A 12,613-nucleotide genomic window follows, 5' to 3' on the forward strand; every position below is an offset into this window, starting at 1 on the left:
GAGCATGTACAGGTAGAAGAACAGAGGACAGAGCTCCGAGGAACACTGCAAGAGATGGTGCGTGGGCTGGAGGAGAAGCATTTTGTGGAGATAAAGTGGAGCCAGTGTTGGAGATAGGATCTAAACCATTCAAGGACAGAACCTCGAAGGTTATGGTGAGAGAAGAGGTGGTGGAGGAGGATAGAGTGGTCCACAATATAATATATTATTTATATATAATATATATCCAGCACTGAAGACTGCTGAACAATTGGGTTATCAGTCAAACATACATTGTATGTATAACCATCTCTTCCTACACTGTTTTAACGTCCGGTTCAGTAAATACACAGTTTAGTAACACTTGTTAATGCCATTTTAGTAAATACACATAATAGAAGTAACAGTTGTTAATGCTGCTGTTTCTCCTTTCAACTTTCCAGTCAGTTTTCAGTTACATCATCAAATCTTGGAGGAGTTTTAAATTTCTGGGGTAAGGTTTTCATACATAGCTCCCATCCACACCTTCTCAACTCAGTCATTGACCTCATTGACCTGCACATTGAACACTCTCTCTCTCTCTCTCTCTCGCAGGCATACAAGTTCTCATTAGTTCTACTTTCTCTGCTTAACGCTTCAAATTTTACTTCCTGCACTATTGCTCCCCACATCCCACACCTCCTGCTGAGACACTTACACCGCTTCCAAACTCAACTATTGCAACAACCTACTGCTCCGCAGATCCTCAGCTGCTTCCGACACAAGTTACAGACCATCCAGAACTCTGCAGCGTGTGGCATCTCCTGGAGCAGGCTCTGTGAGCACATCAGCCCATCCTCACTCAGCTTCACTCGTTTCCTTTCTGCTCCCTTTCAAATGTCTCCATGGCCTACCATCACCCCACCTCTTCTATCGCTTGTGTTCTATTCTTGTTCTTGTGCTCAGCAAATTTTGCCAGCTTCACCTATCCCTCTCTGAAACTCCATCCTTGTGTCCCTGCATCTTGTCTCATGCTTTCCTGTTTGCTCATCTTTTGTACTATAGTACTGACCAAGTGAAAAGTCAAATTCTCTCTCTGTCGCATGCACACAACAATTATGCATGCATCTCAGGCTTATTGAGATATTCTTTATTACATGAAAGATTTGGAAAATTATGAGATTCCAATTTTATAGTCAATTACACTAATAATGCTTTGTTTCGTGGACTGAGAATCACAGCATGTGAAGACTCGTATCACCACTAACTGAATTGAACCTATTTAACAAATGTATTTGGGTACTTGGAGCAGGCAGAGAAAGAATGTTTACCACTTCATGATCTGAATTAATGCTCTGTTCTGAAACAAAATTGAAAGATTATTGTTCTCCTTACAGTCTGCAATCTTTTGTCCGTCTCTTCCACCATTGTCCTGTTTTGCTTCATTGTTTATGATTTTACTAGATTCATATCAGGATAACAGTCCTTTGTTTTATTTAATAAAGTTCTACAAGAGTCTTCAAACTTTCTAGCTTTCACAGCAGAATTGTTATAGTGGAGTTTTATCTGTCTATACTTCTCTGGAGAAAACTTTCCTGAATCTTCCAAATCTTGAATTTTGAATCGTCCTTGGAATCTACATTCTTTGAATCTCCATTTTCGAATATCTCATTGAATCTTAAATCTGCTCTACACTAAACTAACTGAACAGAACTTTGCATTAATATACCTGTTGAACTTTGCAATATTACATAGTGGGCTCCTCCCTTTGTGAGTGGAAGTGGGCTGAGATGGTTGGAGGGTATCTCCAATCAAATGCTACCCCTTTTTAAAAATAAGCAGCTGTGTTTAGCTGTTTTTCCTCTTGATTATTCTGAGCTTATCCATCTTTTGGATAGGCGGACAATTAGACGAGGAATTTGGAAATATAGTCTTTAATCCTTAAGTTAAAACTGCTTGAAGTGTGTTAGAAACATCTCTTCAATCTCCTGGCACCAAATGGTCCAGTGATCTCATCTGCTATATTGTTGCAGGAGAAATTTATTTCCCTTGATATAAGTTTCCATTCTTCTTTATTGTTTTTGGTACCTTTTACAGATTGATTTAGACTGTTTTTACTTCATGTCTGGTTAATATTAAACTGACCTCTTTATAAACCTATTGTGTTGACAGAACAATGGCATTTTGATTGAGCAATCGACAAACCTTTGGCATTTGAATAACTTGACCAAATTCACCCCTTTTACAGCTTGAATTCAGCTCTTCTGAGCCACAAATTTAAGTTGGACTTTTCCTTCCGCTTAGTTTTTAGAATAATAATCCTTGCATTTGATGTAGCACTTTATCATATCATTGTTTCCAAAAAGTTACACAGCTTATTTGTAAGGCTTAGTGACTTCATTTGTAGTCAAATACGGCAGTCAATTTGTTCTATGTCCCACACACAGCCATGAATTGAATGATCATTTTTTGTTATTTGGGAGATTATTGGCCAGGACACTGGGAGAAGGTCCCTTCTCTTGTTGAATATTGCCATGGAGTGTGGATTTTGAAGTAGATTTTAAAATGGTATTTTTTNCAGATGTGCCATCAGTTGCCAGTACAGTTGTGAAGACTGACCAAGATAATTTACAGCTGAAATGTAATGCAGATGCTAATCCTCCATCTACAGGAATCAGATGGACAAGGTGAGGAAATGTCTCTGTTATAGTGACTGGGCTTATTTTTGGTCATCTTGATGTTTGTCACATATGGAAACCTATCACCATGCTTAACAGTATCCGAATCAGAGTTCCAATTATGAATGCCACTTACAAATGGAAAGTTTTGAAATTGCCTTTACACTTATAAGCACCGAGCTCAAATTCAGTGCCGACTGAGAAAATTGAACTTTTCTGTCTCTGCTGACTAGAAAAGCACCAGTGACACTGACCTGTGTCCATTTCCAAGGGAAATTAAAATGATAACAATCCTTGCATTTCATATAGCGCTTCATCACGTATTCAAGATGTCTCAAAGTGCTTCACAGAATATAGTGTAAAGTGAATTGACTGGAAACAATAGAGCCTCACTAATCCGGTCACTCAAGTGGCTGGTATAAGTGGCCTACTTAGTGAGGTGACCTGACGACTGAAACAGGCCGGGTGATTCAGGTCATTGATGTAATGTTAAGGGCATTGGTAATGGGCAAAGGTGATAAACATTCAACAACCTTACTTTGCAATTTCATTAAACTAAAGGCATTGTCACATTTAAAACAGATCTTAGGTTTCATTATTTAAAGTTCACACAAGAGGTTAAAATCACACAACATGTTCATTTCTTGAAGAAAGAGTCCAGCATTGTTTGCCTGGCTGCTGATTAACCTGCACTGCCTTGGCCAGCAGCTGACCCCTCAGCCTGAGCCAAAGTCTGCCACGAGTCAAGTCCATGATCAAGGCAAAAGTCCTTCACTTGTCCCAACAAACCCAGTGCATCATCATAAGTGAGAGGGTTCTTTGATGTTGTTGGTTGCCCTTCCCGTTCGTTCTCCTGTTCCTTAGTGTCCCTGGTTCCTGCTAGAAACTCCTCCAATGGACATTACTGCCATCCCTCATTCAAGTCCTCAGTGGAGGGCACATCACTGCCAATGGCTACATTATCCTCGGCACTGAGGATAGGGTTGTCCAGTGACAGGCACTGACTGGCCTGAGCCAACAAATGGGCACATCATCATCAGGGTCCTCCACCACAGGCTCATCCACACTAAAGCCAGCCTTGGCAAAATACTTCTCTACTATTGATCTACGCACCATGTTGACTGCTGAATCAATCCAGATGACTGCATGAAGAACATTGATGGATTGCTTCCAACCAGTGCAGCCATCATCACAAACTGAAAGGCTCCTGTCAGGGAGAGCCCTGAAAACAACACCAGATTCATCCATGTTAAATATGTCCTTGGGTGCACAACCAACTGTAATCATAGGGAATTTATCCATCCAGTTGTTAACAGCACAGGCTCAATGTCACCCTTTTCCCCAGACACAATTGCAGACCCAATGTTGTGTCTGGACTTGAAATGGACAAGCCAGCCATTTGATGCCTTGAAACCAGTCTGGCCAAGTGATGCTGCAAAGCTGAGTGTTTTCTCCTGTACCATAGGGCCAGACACAGGCATGTTGAGACCACGGGCACGCTGGAACCACTCCCATGTAGGTTTATGAATGTCCTCAAACTGAAAGTTCAAACACACACATTTTCTATCAGTCTGTTGATTGTCTTCAAAAGCTGTGATGTATTCAGCCTTCCTTTTCAGAATGCATCCAACTTGTGTTCCACCAATGCCATAGATAACAGCAAACTGTCTATGACTTTTGCCCTCACTATTTTTGATTAAGTCCACTCCCTCACGCGAGGACAACTCCATCTGTGGTGACATGTTTACATCACTTGCCAAGAATTGGCCGCAGGAGCTCAGGATAGGTCGTGGGCGCGGGCGAAGTCGAATTCCTGCTTGCGGCGCTTCCGCGATCCCAACATTCCCCGAGCATGTGTGACCGGAGCTCACTCCGCACTCAGTAACAGCGTCAAGCAAACAGCACGTGCGGCCCGAGCCTAGTAGCGGAGGTGGGTGTTTATACCACGTTTGTGCAGGACGAGGGCGCTTGTAGCGGCCACAATCAATGATCGTTGTCCTGAATAGTGAGGTGCTGGTTAACTGAAGCAGACAGCCTATCGTGTAATATAGACCATGAAAGAGAGTGTTAAAATGTGCCCGTAATTGCGAGGTGGCTGATTACCGAGGAGACAGAAATTGGGTTTATACTGTATTTTGTGGGAGAAACGCAGCAACTAATTCTGCAAGCAATGTCAAACAAACAGTCAAGTGACCAATTTATGATAATTGTTTTTTTTGAAGGAATTATTACCCCCGGAAATGTGATCCACCAATCGACTAACAACTGGGTTCCTACTTACTGCTCGGTAAACAGAGACGTGTGGAGTGAGGAAACTGCCAGGAATTGAACCCAGGTCTCTCGTTTAGGAGGCAAATGCTCTAACCACTGAGTTACAGGACTGCAATAGTTGGAAAACACAATTGGCCATAGTTCAGGAATATTTGGTGCACTTTACCTGGTTCACATATGTTGATGTTGGGTGAATACAAAACTGAGTTTGGCTGTGATGTTCCCAATGGTTGAACACATTTAAATATTAGCCACTTGAGTGAGGTACCGGAGGGAGCCCTGTGGACAAGATCCCACAGAGAAGGAAAATTAATCAACACCTTCCGGAAGATAACAAAAGCTATGTGGTAAAGGTGAACTAAACGGGATGTGCTTCTTTAAGATTTGAAACTATTTCTCTTTTTCATAGAATGAATGATACAAACCCAATATTCAACAAAGTACAAGACGATAGCATGCTGAAGGTGCCTATTTTGACTTCTGACAATAACAGGCTCTACATGTGTGAAACCAGCAACATAATCGGCTCTGCTAAAAGTTCAATATATCTGCATCAATGTAAGTATGTTTTAGTATAATTCATTCTGTACATTCAGATTCTTTTTTTAAAATTGAACATCTTTCAAGTTTTAGATTTATAGCTGTGAAATTAAAGTTCCAAATCATTCCTCCCCCATTCATAGCTGTAACAATTCATGAGGAAATTTTGTGGCATTTCAAAACCAGCACTGATGCTATTGCCCACTTCCCGGTCTGTGGTATCTTTTTCAGATTCAACCACCTGAGCAGTTTTCATTTTCATCACCCATATAATCCTAGAATTATACAATACAGAAGGAAGCCATTAAGCCCATCATGTCCGTGTCAGCTCTTTGAAAGCTGTCCAAATTAGTCCCACTCCCCCACTCTCTCCCCATAGCCTATAAATTTGTCCTCCCCAAATATCTATCTACTTCTCTCTTGAAACTTGTTATCGAATTGGCTTCCACCACCCTTTCAGGCAATGCATTCCAGATCCAAAGAACTATAGCGTCTTCTCTAAGCTTTTTGTGTAATATTTGTTTTCATGGTTGATCTTCCAAGAAAGCCATGTTCTCCTGGCCACGTACTAACATTCTAGGGATCAATAGGCCTTGCCTGGCTGAGCAGAGAGCACGGTTCTCATTCCTCCTCTGCAGATGAACACTGAAAAATAAGTGATCCACAAAAACCTAACTTGGATTTATAATATACAAAACCATAACTTCTCCTCTCAAAATGAAAATAAATAGACACTGGAAAAGGAGGAGGAAGAAATCACTTAATTGGAAGTATGTGCTGCCACTTCATACTAGCCTTAGTTATGTTTCACTTAAAACTAGACTGCATTGTTAGATTCTGATCACCAATCTCACAATGTACGAAAGAATGTTGTTGACTGTATAAAAGACAAAAAAGGTTCCTACTTTTTTTTAAAATTGAACAAGTATTCTTCACCAATTATTGCTCCTGCTTACATTCATCATTCCAATTCTGGCCATGAAGCACTGGGCTATATAGGCCCGACTCTAAATCAATAAAAATGTAATAACCATCAACTATATCAATATCTGCACTTTGTCATTCTATAAGACACAAATAGAAAACAACTGACTTTACTGCAGTGTATTTCATGGAGTTTTTGGAATGTCTAGATAGGGATAGAGAGTCTGGGATAAATTGTGGTAACATGGGGGTTGAATAAATATTCTTTGCTTGGTTGCCTTAAAAATTCTTTTGAATCAGTTGCGATAGAAACATAATTTAGGAAACTTATCACCTATAGTGTTTTTGAAAGCAGAGCTAGGAACTGAATGGAAAACATTTCAAATCTGATTTTCAGAATTGAATTGAAAGTAACTGTTTAGAATGTGTGTGAATATATAGGGTAATAAAATTCACAAGCAAAGTTTATCAATTGACAAATCTTTTGAAATGTTTTATTTCAGGTGAACCCCAACAACGGCTACACATTATAGTTTACATTATAATTGTGCTCCTTGTTACTGTAATAGCTGCTCTCAGCTTTCTTCTTATCCGTAAGAAAATTTGCCTCAACAAGCAATGAAGTACGGTTGGATATGTACTTATGAATGCAACAATTTTACACATCGCATCTCTTAACAAAGTTGGAATTTTTCTGGGGAAAGCCTAATCAATGCAAATGTAATAACTCTTCTGGCAAGAAACTAACAAAAGCATTATATGTTTTGAAAATATTAATAATATTTTATTATTTATTTTATTTTGTTAATACAATATAAAGCAGGAAAAGAAACAAGGACATGAAAGGGACAGAGTATAAAATTAGGAATTTTGATTTTGATGGAGAATGATGAATGTATATTCCTTTTTCTCCAACCCAATAAAAAAACAGTCTATTTAATACGCATGTCTCTGACTCCCATCGTAATGCACTTGCCTCTAACTATTAAATGCTGTTGCTGCTCACCTTAGTTAACTGAGCCAGAGGGTAAACATGTTGTGCTTGGCTCCTATCTCTACTGGCTGTGTTATGGTTAAAATTTTATTTGAGTGTTCTTTTGCATTGTTCGCTTATTACAGACAGTATTTATTGGGAACCTCTTCTGGGCAAATCCAAAGTATCATTCCCTCTCCTGTCTTGTTATTTACATCAGGTTTTGAAATTTCAATTAAAATAATTATTATTATTCAATTAAAATACGCCTGATTCAAATAAAATGAAATCAGTGTTTAATCCAACGAGTCTACTTATTTATATTCTTCACACACCTTAATCTAAGAACATTTGAAAGTCTTTACAAATTGTAACATTCTTCTCTCTAAATTCTGCCAATCACTATTACTGTGTAGCAGCACAGCATAATCAGACTAGTGTTGTTGGGTATCTCTGCCACTAGAGGGTCACATCGTGGAACGTGAAATTACCAAAACCTCTTACTTCTTTCGCTTTGCTTTTAAATGAACTAATGGGCCTCCATATACAGCTCTTGTGATCTTATGCCTGACTGTGCAAGTGTTTGATGCTGTCATGGATATTGTGAAAATCAAGTGCCCCAAGAATTCACACTGCATCATTGCATGCAGTGTTTGTTGACATTGACATAACAAAATAATAATAATCCTTGCATTTGATATAGCGCTTTTCACGTCTTCTCGATGTCTCAAAGCGCTTCACAGAATATGCTGTAAAGTGAATTGACTGAATTTGTGGGCGAAACGCGGCAGCCAATTGGGCCCAGCAGAGTCCCACAAACAGCCTTGGATTGAAAATGACCAATTTATTATTGTTTTGTTTTGGAGGATTATTATCAGGCGTGTGGAGTAAGGAAACTTGCCCAAGGTTTCGTCCTGACCTGCCTGGAATTGAACCCAGGTGTCTCGCTTGCAAGGCGAGTGCTCTAACCACTGAGCTACAGGACTCCAAAGTCCCGCCGAGATCCATACTGTTACTTGCATTTGGCATAAAAGGACATTAAGCTTTGTGACTCAGTTTATATTATTTTTCTACCAGTTTAGAAGGTGATCTATTCCATATTGAAATCCTCCTACTTTTCAAAATAAAAACATCCTTGTTTTCGCTCTCTGAACAATTTGCATTCATATCGCACCTCCCCCCAAAACAAATGCTCCTGACACTGCCGGGTTCAAGACCTTTCCGATGAAATATAAACCATGTCTCTACATCAATCGGTTATTACGTGATTGTTAGATACACAGACAGACAGACATCGTTTTATTAGTTTATAAGATAAAATGTCTGTCTGTTTGTCTGTGTGGCAATCTATATTCCATATTGGCTCCTTTGGTTTCAAGCGTAGCTGCAACAGGTCCAGCTAGTATATTATAAAATGTAGAGACTGTGTGTTTTGGAGGAAAGACAGAGACAGCTCCAGTCAGCCAGCACGGCTCCCAGCTATAAACGCAATGCATGCGTACATACGTACTCTGTAATGCACGATGCCACAGCGCTACTTTGACTCGGTGGCCAGGAACGATGAAGATACCCGAAAACAAATATACCCATGTCACTCCAAGTTTCAAGACCCTTCCGATGAGGTATAATTCATGTCACTACGTCAATCGGTTAGTGAGATCCTTCTTGAAGCACAGACAGACATTGCTGTTTTATTTGTATGCATAATAATAATCCTTGCATTTGATATAGCGCTTTTCATGTGGTCAAGATGTCTCAAAGTGCTTCACAGAATATACTGTAAAGTGAATTGACTGTATATTAGTGGGCAAAACACAGCAGCCAATTGTGCACAGCAGTGTCCCACAAACAGGTGTGGATTGAAGTGACCGATATTAATATTGTTTTTTTCTTGAGGGATTATTATCAGGCGTGTGGAATAAGGAAACTTGCCCACGGTTTCGCACTGCCAGGAATCAAACTCAGGTCTCTCGCTTGTGAGGCGAGTGTTCTAACCACTGAGCTACAGGTCTCCTGTATATATAGAAGATATATACATATCATTTACACATTACAAAAGACTGCAAGAATAGGGTAACCGTGATAATGCCCCAGACAGAGTGACCAATGCTGGAATCAGCAACTTTATTGGCTGTTCACGATTTGCAGCTTTTCTCCCACCTAATTATTCTTCTCAGGCTTTGTCAGAACAATTATTCATTCCCCAGTGCTCTCTTCTTCAATTCTGCTAATTGTCTCCAAACTACTTTTTCAATTTAGTGGTTTTAATCTTCTAGAAAAGAAAACTCCCCAAAAGAGTGCAATTTAGATAGGAGCTGCATATGAAATGGTCTACAGAAGTGGTTATAAAAAGCAGCAGGAAGTATAAAGCACACCGGATGCTGTGATGGGGGAGGGTTTCTGGAGGATGAGATCAGATGGTCGAAAGGCCTTCTTCATTCAAATCGATCTTGTGATGCCTGGACTGAGCTGACAAAATACTCAGCACTGTAACTAAAAGCAGTAGCACTGGGGATTTGTCAGGGGCCGGGCCTGCAAGATACTACACTGTATACATTGGAGATAATTTTTTATGTTCAGCTAATGCATTACTGAGAAGACATCAGCAAGGTCTTCAGTCACACAAGGCTGAATATTCTCTATCCCAAGCGTACAACTGCTCATGCCACAGATATTAGCAGGGCAGCAAATAAATGGGAGTTCAGTAAGTTGTACATGTTTTTCTTACTTTTTAACAAGTATCAGTTCATCATCGCATATCCTTTCTTGAACCACCTCCGGCCCTGGCAAGGACCGGCCCTGGCAGGGGGGGGGGCGGGGCGGATTGCCTGGTGCCCCCCCGCCTCCAGCACTCGTGGAATGGACTGTGGGTTGGACTTCCAGAGGGTGGGGGCAGAGTGGCTGAAGGCCTGTCTGCCAATTACAAAGTTCAGTAGCATTCAGAACATTGCTTCAATAACAGAGGTACACTGTAATACCATGTTTGCACAAGATTATAGCAAGCTGCACATGGGGATCAGGTTCACATCGCTGTTATTACCCTTCTGCATTCATATTTATCAGCAGAGAAGTAAAAAAAGAAACATACCACAGCAAGACAGAAATTCTGCAGGAAACTCAAATGTTTGTATTTATTACAAAACACAGAAATAAGGTGGCTCTCAATCTGAGCAATATCGAACCAAGTCCAATAGCTTGTCTGAACCACATCTAAGTGGATTCAGTCACCACCCCCCACTGTAACCGCCCATTGGTGGGCAGGCCTTCAGCCTCTCTGGCCCCACCCTCTGGAACTCCATCCTGCAGTCCTCCGCCTCGCCTCCTCCCTTGCCTCCTTCAAGACCCATCTTAAGACCCTCCTCTTCGACTGTGCCTTCGGCCACCCACCTACCCTTACCTTCCCCACCCTCCACCCCTCCTGATTCCGCCCAGTTTATCATAAGATAGTTTGCAGACGTTGTACCAAAACCCAGATTTCTGCTCAAACCTCAGTTATCTGTTACTAAAATCAGAATGATTCATCATTTTCTGTTTGCAGTTAAAGTTGAATAGCGGGATTTGATATTTAGCAAAACACAGTGAGGTCAAATGACATGCTTCAGGCCTGATACCTTGCTGATATTCATTAGGACATAAATTTGTGAATGCCAATATAAATCAAATTCCTATTGTAAATGCATGGTTACAGTAGTACTGTCAACTATTCTTCCTTTTGTGTGTAATTTTGATAATGTTTATAGTCTATAGAGATAAACATGTAGCTTTACTTTCAGATCATATTTAATATAAATTCTTACCTATTTCAGTCCATGGGGCTTGTGGCATGCGAGAGACCTGAGTTCAATTCCAGGCAGGGCGAAACCTTGGGCAAGTTTCCTTACTCCACACGCCTAATAATAATCCCTCCAAAAACAAAAACAATAATAAATTGGTCATTTTTAATCTACGACTGTTTGTGGGACATTGTTGTGCGCAATTGGCTGCCGCGTTTGCCCACACATATACAGTCAATTCACTTTGCAATATATTCTGTGAAGCGCTTTGGGACATCTAGAAGACGTGAAAAGCGCTATATCAAATGCAAGGATTATTATTATTAAATAGGTAAGAATTTATATTAATTCTCTGCTTTGACTCAGCAAAATGTGCTGCAAACATGAATTACTGTCTTAGGAGTGATAAATCTTCTGAGCCAGTGACCTGAATTATGAGGCTTCTTGTAATTGAGCATGGATGTTGAATTTTAGAATCAACTTATTCTGTTCTCAGTGGAGTCCTGTAGCTCAGTGGTTAGAGCACTCGCTTTGCAAGCGAGAGACCTGAGTTCAATTCCAGGCAGGGCGAAACCTTGGGCAAGTTTCCTTACTCCACACGTGTAATAATAATCCCTCCAAAAAACCAAAAGCCATTGCTGTGTGCAATTGGCTGCCATGTTCGTCCACAAATATACAGTCAATTCACTTTACAGTGTGTTCTGTGAAGCACTTTAGGACGTCCTCCCGACGTGAAAAGTGCTATATCAAATGCAAGGATTATTATTTTATTATTATTAGTATCACTGGTCACCACACCATCAATGACAGGAAACATGAGAACCGCAAAGATATGACTGCTAAATGATACATGTTGTTTATTCAGCTGTTTCAGTGAGTGGAGGGGGGAAGAGTTGGTAAAAGGGCTGAATCTTTTAGGAGATCTTTCTTCCTGCTCTTGTCAGACACACACAGAAACCCATCACCATGCTTAAGAGTACCTGACAAAACAAAGCTTGTGCATCCCATCTACGCATAGATATTCCTGAGATATATATATATTGGTATATCCGTAATTAGTCAAGAAGATTTAGAACAACACAGGACTACTTTCTCCTAAACAAACTCAGGAAATAATGGAAACTCTCTGCCCCCCCCCACCCCACACACCCCCACCCCACCTTCAAATTCTAGACATCTTCAACTTCTTAAGAGATAATTTTGTCAACTGATGCACTCTGAACTCCATCTGATCTCCAAGAATTTTGGTGCAAACTTTACCACATGTGTAACCTGCATTGATGATTGTCAAAAATGAAGATTCCTTACCTTTGGCTCAGTTGGTAGCACTCTCCCCTTTGGGTCAGAAGATTATGATTCACAAGGGCGCTTAAGCTCAATAAGCTGACACTCCAGGAACCTTGCTTTATCAGAGGTGTCATATTTTGGATGAGAGAACATTAGACCGAGGGGCTGTCTGCCTGCTGAGTGGACAATAAAGATCACTAGACGCTATT

The 12,613-nt window shown here is 40.4% G+C and overlaps 1 long non-coding RNA gene across 1 annotated transcript; it reads left to right on the forward strand.

The window, feature by feature from the left end:
• The first annotated feature begins 687 nt into the window (after positions 1–687).
• Positions 688–7,890, forward strand: LOC121848921. Its single transcript, XR_006085060.1, has 4 exons — positions 688–796; positions 2,540–2,645; positions 5,317–5,465; positions 6,875–7,890. It is a non-coding gene; the product is annotated as an uncharacterized LOC121848921 (long non-coding RNA).
• Positions 7,891–12,613: the final 4,723 nt, after the last annotated feature.

Source organism: Callorhinchus milii, unplaced genomic scaffold (assembly GCF_018977255.1).
Source record: "Callorhinchus milii isolate IMCB2004 unplaced genomic scaffold, IMCB_Cmil_1.0 Scaffold4, whole genome shotgun sequence".
Classification (NCBI taxonomy): domain Eukaryota; kingdom Metazoa; phylum Chordata; class Chondrichthyes; order Chimaeriformes; family Callorhinchidae; genus Callorhinchus; species Callorhinchus milii.